Source organism: Miscanthus floridulus, chromosome 9 (assembly GCF_019320115.1).
Source record: "Miscanthus floridulus cultivar M001 chromosome 9, ASM1932011v1, whole genome shotgun sequence".
Taxonomy (NCBI): Eukaryota; Viridiplantae; Streptophyta; class Magnoliopsida; order Poales; family Poaceae; genus Miscanthus; species Miscanthus floridulus.
The window spans coordinates 84611931-84625682 of NC_089588.1; positions in this window are offsets into that span (position 1 = coordinate 84611931).

Consider the following 13752-nt stretch of genomic DNA (forward strand, 5'->3'; position numbering starts at 1 on the left):
TCTGATCCACGTACTACAGAAACTGAACTACAAGTTCAAAGAATTATTGATTTGCAAAATATTGCAAGCAATCTGCCAGATGCTTTCTCTGATTATAAAGGTGTTACAAAGTCTTTCCATCCTGCAAGGAATGTGCCTGAAAGAGTGGAGGTACCTAATAAAACCACACCCCCAAATTCACAAAAAGAGGGGGAGAAGCACTTCTAAGAGGAAAGATGTGGTTGCTGGCAAGCAAAAGAAGACTGTAAATACAACTCAACCTTTGGTTGAAAGACACCTAGAGGACATACGATGTCCTATGGATAGAAGTGATCCACAATCTAGCTTAGTTATGCACATAAACACTGAGGCTAAAACATCAGAAGACCCAAGATCCATTGTTTTGGGAATTCATGATGAATCTTTAAGGGTAGACAAAATTGCTATAAATTTCATAGAAACTGGAGTCTTATAATCATAAGTCCATAATAGTCTACATTTATTTCTCTGAACAAATTACAAATATCCTTCAAACTGATTCAGATCCTAAGTCTATGACGGAGTGCAAGAAGCGCTCGGACTGGGATAAGTGGAAGGTAGCAATTGAAACAGAGATTGCCTCACTTTATAAAAGGAAAGTGTTTTTGGCTATAATGCCAACACCCCCTGGGATCTTCACTGTGGGATACAAATGGGTTTTCGTCCGTAAAAGGAATGAAAACAACAAAGTGGTGAGATATAAAGCAAGGCTTATAGCACAAGGTTTTAGGCAAAGACCTGGCGTTGATTTCAACGAAACTTACTCTCCAGTAATGAGCGAAATAACATTCTGATACTTAATATCGCTAGCAGTACAAAATTGTCTATCTATGCAATTGATGGACATAGTGACCGCATATTTGTATGGGTCATTGGATTCTAATATATACATGAAAGTTCCTGATAGAATTAGTCCCAAGGCAAATCGCAACATGTATTGCGTCAAGTTGTAGAAGTCATTATATGGCTTGAAACAGTCGGGCCAAATGTGGTACAATCTGTTAAGTGAATTCCTTAAGTTGAAGGGATACACAAATAATGATGACTGCCCGTGTGTCTTCATTAAAAAAATCATCAACAGGATTTTGTATCATATCAGTGTATGTTGATGGTCTCAATATCATTGGCAACGAACCTGATATTAATCAAGCACGCCATCATTTAAAGATAGAGTTTCAAATGAAAGATTTGGGTCAAACCAAATTTTGCTTGGGTTTACAACTTGAGCACTTTCATTCTGGTATATTTATATACCAAGCTGCCTATGTCTAGAAAGTATCAGAGAAATTCAATATGGACAAGTCATATCCAACAAAAAAACCCGATGGTAGTGAGATCCTTAGATGTTGAAAAGGATCTGAAGGGGGTCGTGACACCCAAGAGGGGGGGGGGTGAATTAGGCAACTTAAAATTCTAACTCTAAACTATGGCCTCTTTTTTTTAACCTTAGCAAAACCTATGCAAAAGACAAACTATCTAAATGTGCAACTACGGTTTTGCCAATGTGTTGCTATCTCTACCACAAAAGGAGTAATGCAATCAATGTAAATGCAGGAGCTAAAAAGCAAGATAGAATATGCAAACTCCCATCGATGACTCTGGTATTTTTACCGAGGTATCGAGAAGCGCGCAAGCTTCCCCCTAGTCCTCGTTGGAGCCCCTCGCAAGGAATCCCTCTCAAGGGCTAAGCTCCTGGTCGGGTAACTCCATGGATAGCCTCGGGCCTTCCCCACACGCAAGTGGGTCTCTGACGTGCCTTCTGGCAAGCCTCTCCTGGATGCTCCCTGCCATCTTCACTATCAAGCTTCCGGCCGAAACACCGCGGGCCTTGTTCCCTCTGGTACACAGTGGTGGCCACACCAAAAATGCGGTTGGTGTGATCTCGCAAGACTACAAGCCCGTCTGATGTACAACAATGGTGCGCACAAGCACCGAGTGGTAAGAGGTATGCAAACCTCACTAAACACTAGGCCTAAACCTAGAGCAAGCGATAAGGTGTGGAGGCACCTAAAAGCGTTTGACCCCATTGTTGGATTGCTTGTTCACCTTGATAGCCACCACCTTGTCATTTTTTTTCTTCTTCAAGAGATAAGGTGTGGAGGCCTTTTTGTCCACCTTGTTGGTGTAGGTGTTGGAGAGCTTGCTTGTTTGCTTCTTCTCTTTCTTCTTTGCTCCTCCCCCATTCTTCACCTTACACTCATAGGACTTGTGACCTTCCTTGTGGCACACGTAGCAAACAACGGTTTGTCCTTCATCAAACTTCTTCACTCCCTTGATAGAGTTATCTTGATGAAGTTGGGCTTGCTTCGCCTTGCCTTTCACTTGAGTCAAGTCCTTGGTGAGGCGAGCTACTTCTTGCTTGAGTTGCTCATTCTCCTTTGCAACCTCTTGTGTGCATGTATCTACAACAACTTTCTCAACACAAACTTGGTTGCACAAAGGTGAGTCTAAACATAAATCATTACAAGAAGTAAAGGCATCCTTTTTAGACATGTTAGAACTTTTCTTTTCAGATGCCTTAGTGGGAGTTGTACTAATGGCTTCAAGATTACTAACTTTATTAGTAAGCTCATCACAATATTTGCACATGGTTTCCATTTTAGCAAGCAAACTTTTATAAGCATCTTGTGAGCTAGCTAACTTTTCTTTTAATTTTTCATTTTTCTTTATAAGTTGCTCATCATTGATTGTGCATGCATTTGTTGTTGCACTAGCCTCAAGTTGCTCAATTTTAGTAGATAGTTGAACATTAAGATTAGCAAAATTCTCATATTGTTCAAGCAAAATTTTGTATGCTTCTTATGAACTATCTAGCTTTTCTTTTATTTTCCCGAGCTTCTTTTGTTGACTAGTGCAAACTTTAGCATAATTAAGGTTTTGTTGCACAATTTCTACATAAGAAGGCATTTCATCATCACTCTCACTCTCACTAGAGGATGAGCTTTCGTTACCTCGTTCCATAAGGCACACACGAGAAGAGCTTGATGATGAGTGCTTGCGCCCTCGTCTCTTGTGATGGTCTTTTTCTTCACTTGAAGAATCATCCCATGTCCTTATTGATGTGAGGGCTTGTTTCTTGCATGCCTTATTCTTTGTCTTGGGTGAGGGCTTATTTGGACAAACTTCCACAATGTGCCCTATCTCGCCGCATCCATAGCATCCTCTTTTTCTTTGCTCATTTCTTTGATTGGTGAAAATGAGATCTTGAATTTGGATAGGCACACCCTTGACGTTGAGCTTTTGGATCATCTTCTCCACCTTGTTGATTAGTTTGATTGATTCTTCATCAAGGTCGGAGGTGGAGGAGGAAGATTGATCATCATCACTTGAATCTTCTTCATCATCATCATCCTCATCATCTTCTTCTTCTTCACTTGAGAAACTTGAGCTTGAGCTTGAGCTTGTTTCAACTTGCTTGCCCTTCATCTTCTTCTTGACACATGCAAGGGCTTTGCTTTTGCTTGATGAAGAGGCTTCTTCTTGACCCATCTTGCGTGACATTTCAAATGCCACTATCTTGCCAATGACTATGGCCGGGGTCATGGTGCTCAAGTCCTCCATGTTGTGAAGGATGGTGATGATGCTTGCATATTTCTTTTGTGGCAGCACAGAGATAATCTTCCTCACAATGTACACATCATCTAGCTTTGTTAATCCTATAGAATGGAGCTCATTGATAATTAGATTCAAACGAGAATACATATCACGAACAAGCTCATCATCTTTCATTTCGAAGGAATCATAATTTTGTTTAGCTAGACAATGTTTTTGCTCACGGACATTACTTGTGCCGTCATGGAGCTCTTGAAGTTTTAACCAAATTTCATGTGCCGTATTTGAAGTGAACACTTGGTTAAACACATCCGTGCTAAAAGATTCAAACAAGCAATTTTTTGCTCTAGCATTGAAATGAATTTCCATTTCATCACTCTTCGTGGGTTTATCGGGATTCTTTATGGGTTTCATCCTGTCATGAGTGACTCTCCAAACTCCCAAATCAACTGCCTCAAGGTAGCAAGCCATTCTAACTCTATAGTATGGGAAGTTAGTACCGTCAAAGTGCGGAGGCCTAGAGGCATCCATCCCAACCACTCTAAATAGCGTCGGCTCAACGACGGTTAAGCCAAAAGTCCAAATTGAGCCAACCGGCTCTGATACCAATTGAAGGAGATCATGACGCCTAAGAGGGGGGGGGGTGAATTAGGCAACTTAAAATTCTAACTCTAAACTATGACCTCTTTTTTTTAACCTTAGCAAAACCTATGCAAAAAACAAACTATCTAAATGTGCAACTACGGTTTTGCTAATATGTTGCTATCTCTACCGCAAAAGGAGTAATGCAATCAATGTAAATGCGGAAGCTAAAAAGTAAGGTAGAGATATGCAAACTCCCATTGATAACTCTGGTATTTTTACTGAGGTATCGAGAAGCGCGCAAGCTTCCCCCTAGTCCTCATTGGAGCCCCTCGCAAGGAATCCCTTGCAAGGGCCAAGCTCCTGGTCGGGTAACTCCATGGATAGCCTCGGCCCTTCCCCACACGCAAGTGGGTCTCCGACGTGCCTTCCGGCAAGCCTCTCCTGGATGCTCCCCGCCATCTTCACTATCAAGCTTCCAGCTAAAACGCTACAGGCCTTGTTCCCTCTGGTACACAGTGGTGGACACACCATAAACGTGGTTGGTGTGATCTCGCAAGACTACAAGCCCGTCTGATGTACAATAGTGGTGCACACAAGCACCGAGTGGTAAGAGTTATGCAAACCTTACTAAACACTAGGCCTAAACCTAGAGCAAGCGCATAAGCGGTGGTCTAATCAACCTAAGCACTTCGCAAAGCACCTATGCTAATCACCTAATAAAACACTAAGAACTATGCAAGTGGAGATCACTAAAATGGTGTATCAACACCCTTGGTATGTTTCCTCAGCTCCACACCTATCAAATGGCCGGTTGGGGGTTGTATTTATAAGCCCCACTGAGAAAGTAGACGTTGGGGACGAAATCCTGCTTTTCTGCTACTGACCAGACGCTGGAGTCGTCCTGATCGGACGCATCCGGTCGTCCCGACCGTTGGAGCCACGAACAACTAATCGGACGCTGCCATCGTCTAGTCACTTGCCACCAGACGCGTCCGATCACAATTTTGCCGCTCTGGAACCTCTCTGTACTCGATCAGACGTTGCTGTCCTGCATCCGGTCAGTTTGCCGCTAGCGTCCGGTCACTTGCTGAGTGTGTTGTCGGACTGATGAACAGTGCCATTGGTGCGTCTGGTCGATTTACTTGTTCAGTGTCCGATCGCTGTTGCTGATGCTGAGCCACTTATTTAGAGCGTCCGATCACTTTTCTCCAGCGTCCGGTCACTTCTGTGAGCTCGTTTCTTCATGATCTTGCGTACGGCTTGGTTCCTATCTTCGTGCTTGGACTTTGCTTGATATCTTGGGTCTTCTCTTATGCTCCTAAGGTCTTGCTTGTGGTGTTGATCCTTGAATCATCACATCGCCTTTGTCCAAGTCATGTCTTGCACCCTATTAAACTACAAAACAAACACTTGCAAATTCATTAGTCCAATTTGGTTGTGTTGGTCATCAAACACCAAAATTCAAAGTAAATGGGCCTATGGTCCATTTTTCTTACAGGATCCTTTTAGACAACGGGAAGAAGAAGAAGAGATATTGGGACCACATGTCCCATATCTTAGTGTCATTGGAGCACTAATGTATCTTACTAATAGCACCCGGCCGGATATTGCATTCGTAGTAAACTTGCTAGCAAGACATAGTGCTGAACCTACCAAACGTCATTGTGTAGGAGTTAAAACCGGTTTAAGATATCTCAATGGCACTAGAGATCTTGGATTATTCTATAGTAAAAAATCAAGATCCAATTTTGTTAGGATATACAAATGCTGGTTATTTATTAGATCCCCACAATGGTAGATCACAAATAGGCTTTATATTCTTGCAAGGTGGAACAACAATATCTTGGATGTCTTCAAAGCAGACTTTGGTGTCCAGTTCCACCAATCATTCTAAAATAATTGCTTTATATGAAGCATCACATGAATGCGTATGGCTTCGTAGATTGATAAACCACATAATACAATCATGTGGTATTGGTGCACTTGAGACACCGACAATTATCTTTGAGGATAATTCAACATGTGTTACAAAAATGGAATCATGTTATATTAAGAGTAATATGACTAAGCACATCATTCCCAAGTTGTTCTATGTGACACCCCTAGGTGTCAGCTTAAAGTTAAGCAGTGGATTAGTCTAATATAAACAAGTCAGAGAATGATTATGAGCTTTAGTTTAACAGTTTGCAAGTGGTGACAGAGGTGGAGTCAAACTTTTCATTTGAGACCTATCTCAAAATTCTTTTGAAAGGCAGAAGCAAATATCTTTCGGTTGACTTGTAATCTTTTCAAAATGTGCATGAACATTAGTTAATCATCAAGCTTGTGTCATGTTTATGCATTTCATTTTTCAATTATAGTATATATATGTGTTACATATGTTTTTTTATGTGTGACCATGTGATGTTATCAATAATATTGATTATGGTTCTTTGTGATTATGTGGTTTGAAATTTTCTTAAGCAATATAAAATATGCCAATATAAACTTGGTAGTACAAACTATGTTTTTCAATATAGAATCAAAGTTGTGTTATGTTTCCAAGTCAAACATGTTCCAATTTGAACTCAAAGATTGAATTCAATAATTGATTCTCACACTTAGTCATATTGACTAAGTCACTGAAAACAGTTATTAAGTTCCATTTTAGGAGAATTATTAAGTGAATTTTCATGGATAAAAGTGGCACAACTTTTGTTTCATTGACTAGAGTAATGTTTGATCTTTGATAATGTGTAGTTCGTTGTGATGTTTGATTATCGGTTGCTCCCTAATTAATCCCCAAAGTTAGTAAATCAACTCTGTTTTCCAAAAAGATACTGAAATGAAATTCAGTTTCTAATTTCAAGTTCCTGTGTTCAAAATTCCAAATCTCTCAAACCTAGTGAAATTTTGACGTTGGACCTCATAGAAAAGTTGGAGATCAGAGATAGATGAGCAACTTTTGTTAATGGATATCGTCAAGTTTATGAATGGATCGAGTGAAAGAGAGGGAAGAAGTGGCTCTGTCAGGTAGCTACAGAGCCACGCCAGCAGCAGTCTGCTCGGCTGCCCACTGCTGTCCGCTGTTCGCCTCGCGCCATCTACCGCCTTCACGATGTTTCCCGCGCTTGGACACACTCCTACCTGTGTGGCCACCTCGAGCAGGAGCCGGTGAAGTTGGAGTTCGCGTCCTCGTTGTTAAAACGCCAAGCCGTCGGCGTTCTTTATCTCTTTTCTCTATATGCGCCGCTGCCAGGTTGCTCTACACGCCATCAAATTTTGTCGCCGTCGCACTGACTCTGCCTAATTCCTCTCGCAACTAGCTCCACCTTGTCCTTGAGCGCTTCTTGCACCCACTCTCATCACCTCTCGCCATCGGGATCAGTCGTGCATCGGTTTGCCACTATCGTGGTCCGCCATGGCCGCCACAACCCCCTCGCCATGGCCGGCTTTCTCCGATTGATCTTCCCCCTTCTTCTCCCTTGCGTTGTGTTCCTTGTGCCTCCTTGGTGCTCACCGGTTCGCCCCCTTCGCTGTTTGTCCACAGGATCCGCCGAAGTGCCGTCGCCGGTGGGCATCCTCTATTGGAGCCGCCTGTTCGCGCGGCTAGGATGCCTCGGGCCACCGCACGACAAGCCACGATCGCCCACAAGTGAGACGGTCCCCCTAATGCTCCAGCGCCACATCTAGCCGCTGGTGACCACCCCATCCAGCTAGAATCAGCCTCCTTCCCGATGCTGCTATGTTCCATTCACGAGCAGGACTTCGCGCTCAAATAGAAACAAATTCAGGGGCCTCTTTGCACAAACCGTGACTTAGGTGAATAGTATTGTTACACTGCGGGTTGATTTTTGAAACAATCAGGGGCCTTAGCGTAAAGAGTCTGTTTTTATATGGTTTTCTCTTTTTCTTTTCCAATAATCTAGCTAAAACTTTGAACATTCATAGTAAATCATAGAAAAATCATAAAATGAAAAATAAAGATGTTCTATAATCCTCATGACTAGATTTATATAGTGGATGTATAATCTTGTATCTGTTAGTGGAAAAATCTTGCTCTAAATTTTTGCCTACGCTTTTTAGGGAGAAGTTCATATCTACTATTGCTATTGCTCCAATTGACGTGAAATTTTTATGGTAGGCCTTCTCATGTTATGCTTAATGTTTACTAACAATGTCAGCATTATTAGAGTATGCATGAGTGAGTTTTTTATTTACCTAAGTCAATGACTTGTTTTATGTGTAGTTTCTGTTGATGAACTGTTTTCATAGTGAAATTTATCTTTTCTGTGTTTGTGATCTATACAAAAGTTGTAGGTAACTTACTGATCTTGGCTTTCCTAACATTTCATGACTTTAGGCCAACAGATTTGGGAGTTATGAATTTTACAAATTCCATATCAGGTTTTACTTGTATGCTAGGACAGATTTGAAAGGTTGTGCTTTTTAGCTTCGTTAACTGTTTAATCATCTCAAGATGATAATAATAAAGTTGTAGGAAATTTCATAAGATTTCTAGAAAGTGTAGGAACACTTTTGTTAGATTCCTACAACTCCAGTTATGATCAAAACAAGTAGCTACTGTGTTGCAGTCCAAAAAAATGACTTTTGCTAAGTTTGATTGCTTTAACTTGATGAGTAATGTGTTTGTTAGTGTTAACTCATGCCTTAGTTAAGGTTGTTTTCATCTACCTAAAATAGCTGGTCACTTTGTGGTTTAATGATGATCAACTAATTAAGCTAATAGAGGGTCTTGTATGCAGGTTATTAGAAATAATGTTTGTATCTGTCTTACTAGAACCTTCATCATATTTGTATGTGAATTATATGCATGTGAGTAGTCTAAATTATTCCTATGTTGAATTAGTGTAAGGGTGTAACATCCTCGGTGTTACACTGTAAATCATTTACTAAAGCATGTCATGAGCATCATGTTTATGTGTCAATGCATGTAATAAAGTATGTAGATCAACGAGAATGCGAAACGAAAGTTAATTCAATAGTCATGTTATGTCACTTAAGGTTGAAACCCAATTTTTATTAAGCAAAAATGCTATGAAACATGTATGTGACACTTAAAGAAAGTTGAAAGTACAAACTTTGTAGATGGCAATGAAATACTTGTTGAAAAATATTATTGTTAGATAGTATTTCTAATAGCTTAGAAATGGAACTTGGACTAAAATTCAGCCCAAGACTTAGCAAATTTTCAAAGTAGAAAGCGGTGTGACAATGCTATATTAGTGAATTAATTCTGAAAAATTTAGCTAAAGACTTGTGCTATGTTTTTGCTTGGTGGGTTGCATCCAAGTAAGTACTTGTCAATGGTATAGGGGTTGGTTTAGTTAGTATGTGCTTTGATTATCAATTAATTGCTACAAAAGCTAGAAAATGCTAGTTTGGGCGCCGGTTGATAGCATCCACTTGGCAGGCTCATATTTTATTTTCTAGTCTACCTTGGTCCAAGTATGTTGCTTCATTCAGTAGCCCTAGGTACCATCTTCAGCTCGGCTGAGTTGGTTGCGTCATAACCGAGCTAGATGGGTCATGGTTGACTGCTTTAAAAAGCGTGCACAGAGCGTTTTGGGCCAGTTAGCCAAGTGTGCGTGGTCAATGCACGCCTGGCACGCTGCACGCTGCTGCTGGCGCCGCTGTCGATGCCACTGTGGCTGCACACACCGCCCTGTTGCGTTGCCCTGCCTCGCTGGCCACTGGTGCCGCTGTCGTCGCGTCACCACTACAGCGCGCACCGCCCTTCACTGGCCCCGCTGTCCCATCGTCACTTCATCGTCACGTCTCCGCACGGCTGCATGGTTTTCCATTGTCGCTACTGGTGCTAGGTCACATTACTACTGCCACTTGCCACTGCATGCACGTGGGGTGCCACAGCCACGCTCGCGCCATCGCCTCGCCTTAATGGCGCTGCGGCCGCGCAGGCTACTCCCACCTACCCTCCCCGCCCGCGCACGTGGTCCGGCCGTGTGTTGCGTAGTTCGGTTAGAGGTGCATACGCATGTTTGGCCAGCCGCTTGCCGCTAAGGCCAACAGAGCAGTGCCCTGTTGTATCTATCTCTCCCTCTTCCTCTATTCTTGCCACCGGGTCATGCCCACGAGTGTGCCAGTGGGGTGGTCACCTCATCAATCACTAACGCCTATAGCTTTGCCCTTCCATCTTCTCGCCGCCTGACCCTACAAAGCCTTAACGGTGGCCCGGCCAAGCACCAATTTTGGCGTCTCCCACCAGCGAGCCATTAAGGCCGTGCCTCGGCCATGACCGAGGGTAGATTTCAATTCCCCACCCTAAGCCCAATTGCTTGCGCCATTGCACTCGCATGACCCTCCTTCTCACCGTGCGCATCTAAGCCTCACCTTTACTGCCACTCTCACGGCGCTAATGTGGCCACACCACCACAGTCCATCATCGGGCTTGCCATGCGCACGTGGCCAGACGCACCCGGTCCGTCCCTAGCCAAGCCACCACCACGGGTAGCTGTGGGGTGAGTTGCCAATGCGCACCCATTGTTTCTATCACCTCTGTTGTGCCGAGGCTCACCGAAACATGGCTACCACCGCCGCAGGTGTTTGCCACTATGGAGGGAGCACCTGGACGTGTCCCCGCCCATTCTACCTCTGCCCAGCAACTCGCATCAACCCCAAGGAGAGCGTCGGCCTCTTATTTTGGGCAAGGAAGGTCCCGGGTGGCCGGCGGGCACGCCAATTCCACCGCCGCTACGCCGGTGCTCACGGGGGTGACCGGGGGACCTGGACGATGCAAAGAGGGAAGAGTGAAAGGGCCTCTCTCTAGGAATAGTCATGTGGAGTGCGGATTGATTTGTCGGTAGCTCAATGGTGTTTTTGCAAGAGCACAAGCACGCACAGGCTTCCCCATGGTGGGCCGCCTCAAGCGTGGGCCGCACCTATGGGCCGCACGTGTGCGCCGCGTAGATGGGCCACGCGAGAAGTGGTTTTCCTTTTTCTAGCAAATTAGCAAATGTTTTTCTAATTTAGTTTTGAGTTGATCATTAGAAAATTATAGCAAATTCGGTAGATGTCCAAAAATTATGAAACTAATTTTGTTAGGTTTCTAAAATTGTGCTCTATCTGTTAGTGTATTTAGTTCATATATATATATATATTTGTTGATACCAGTAGCTATTAAATCATTTCCGAGTGTTTAGTATTATTTAGAATAGTATTTGTAGGAATTTTTATGGCAAATTAGTAATAGCTTTGACCATGAAATTTTTATAGTAGATTCATTATATTATTATGTGCTCACTATAATTTTTGTAGCCTTAGAATAGGTTGAGAAATATGGTAGCTAAGTACTCCTTGTTGTAGTATATAGGAAATCATTAATAAGAGTAAGAATATATTTTAGTTGCTAAGTAGCATTGTAGGTGAAACCCTACTGGTTTGATGGGAATGATGATTAGCTCGGTATCTTAGTCATTAGAGCTAGCTTAGTGGCTTAGTAGATGTATTCTTATTTTAAGAACTGTTGTTGCCTTAATATTGAGTGTTGCATCGTTATTGCATGCATGTAGAGAACGAGTTGGTGGAGTTCATGACCGCGGGCGAGCAGGAGTATGAGGAGGTGATTAAGAGTATGAGGAGATCCTTGTGCAGGAGGAGGTCCTAGAGCCACCACGGACTGATTGAGCTGACACTATGCCTGCCCAAGGCAAGCCCCTATGCATAACCCTTATTTTGAATAATCACTAGGATATATATGTGATGTGCATTTATGTTACAAGGCATTTTATGGAAACTACATGCATAGATAACCTACCTATGAGTCCTACTAGCATAGGTCAAGTAGCTGCTATGCTTAGGCTATCAGTAGCGTGAGTAACCTGCCGTTACTCACAATAGGTGATTATTATTATCACTCTCATGATAAAATGGTGAAAGGAAATAGAGACCGGGCAGGGATATGGTACGGGTATTGGTGGGTGTAAGAGGTTGTGTCCCACGACCAACAGGGCATAGCTTGGTTACACTATTTTCCCTATCTGTGTTGGTTAAGGACCGGCCATTGCATTGGGTTCTAGTTAAGCCACAGACTTATTATCCTAAGCACATACTTGTTTATGAGAGCAGGGAAGGCTCGTTGCTTTCTTGTCGTGGGTTCAGCTCTTTTTGAACCGACTAATTGGAGGCGGGGATGGTAGAGGTCAAAGCACCACACTAAGTCCAGAACTCAAGGTGTGGGGGCTTGGAGTCCAAGTTTGGACGGGGACCTAGACCCCTTGACTAGGAGAGTGATCAGGTTGGTCCTGCTTGTGCCTGGGGTACAAGCGAGGCGTGTGTTTTGGGGTACCCAGCTGGGCACATTGATTCACGAATTGCTAAGGTAATCCAGTATGACTTGTCTACAGTCTAGCACCATAGTAAGAACTGGAAGATGAAAGATGGTGAAATGGATCTGTTTGCTCAACTCTTGATTGAAAGTAGAACATGTGCTTACATAGAATGGTTAGGTAATGAACTAATCATGACTACTAATAAGAAACATACATAAGGATTCACTACTAGTATTGCTTTCCTGCAAAAAGGAAACCTAGCAAACCATAAATCTTATCATATCCTTTGGAGTCGGGAAGTTATTCCCACTATTCGGGTATGTCTTGTGAGTACATTGTGTACTCAGGGTTTCATTTACCCCTATTGCAGGTGCAGCTTGAAGAGTAGCTGTTGTGTGGAGGATTCTTTTGGTGGACACAGACGGATCCTTGTATTCTACCATTAGATGTTTATTGTAATTCCTACTGTTTAAATTCCGCACTCTGAACTTGGTACTGTAATAATGTATTTCTAAGAACTCTAGTTGTATGAAATGGAATAAGTATTGTAAACTCGTTCTCATTATTGGATCCTAGAGAAAACATGTGGATTATTCGAGTTCTCCCTTGGGGTGTGCTCGATGGAACCGTCTGATGTAGCCAGCTTTCGGGGTGCTTAGTGTCTGGTGGAAGACGAGCGCCTCCGGAAGCTTGCTATTTTGGGCAGGTTTTGCCACAAAGGGAAATGCAACCTATATCATTCTCTTGCTCATATGATGGTCATGCATGCTCTCTATTTGGGTGATCATGTTTTGTGGCCTACTTTGTATTGTGTATCACCTATATGAACCTTGGTTAACTTAATGACTATGTTTAATGTGAGCACAACAAGCCCCTATAAATCTGGTAATGCCATCTTAGCTAATCTGTAATAGATGAATGTCCTTTTAGTAGTTTAATAAAGGTGACATGTGATTGAATGATTTGGATTAGTAACTCGCAATCTCACTATGGTAAACTTGTGTGATGTATAGTTTAATATAAGTGCTTGTGCCCTAACCTATCATGGCCTTGTGTTTGTCATGCTCACCTTCTTGTGATGTAGCGTATATTGCTCTTCTATGTATTCATGTCTTGCATTGTTGCATATCATTTAGGTACGTTAGATGCACGACGAGAAGATGAAGGACGTGATGTTGTAACCAACCAAAAGATGATGTTGGTGAACAAGCCTGGAAGATGGAAGGGCTAACTCGAGCACTTGGGAATGGAGATGCTTTTCAAACAAGCTTCATCTACAAACACTAACATCATGTTAAACCCTAGGCAA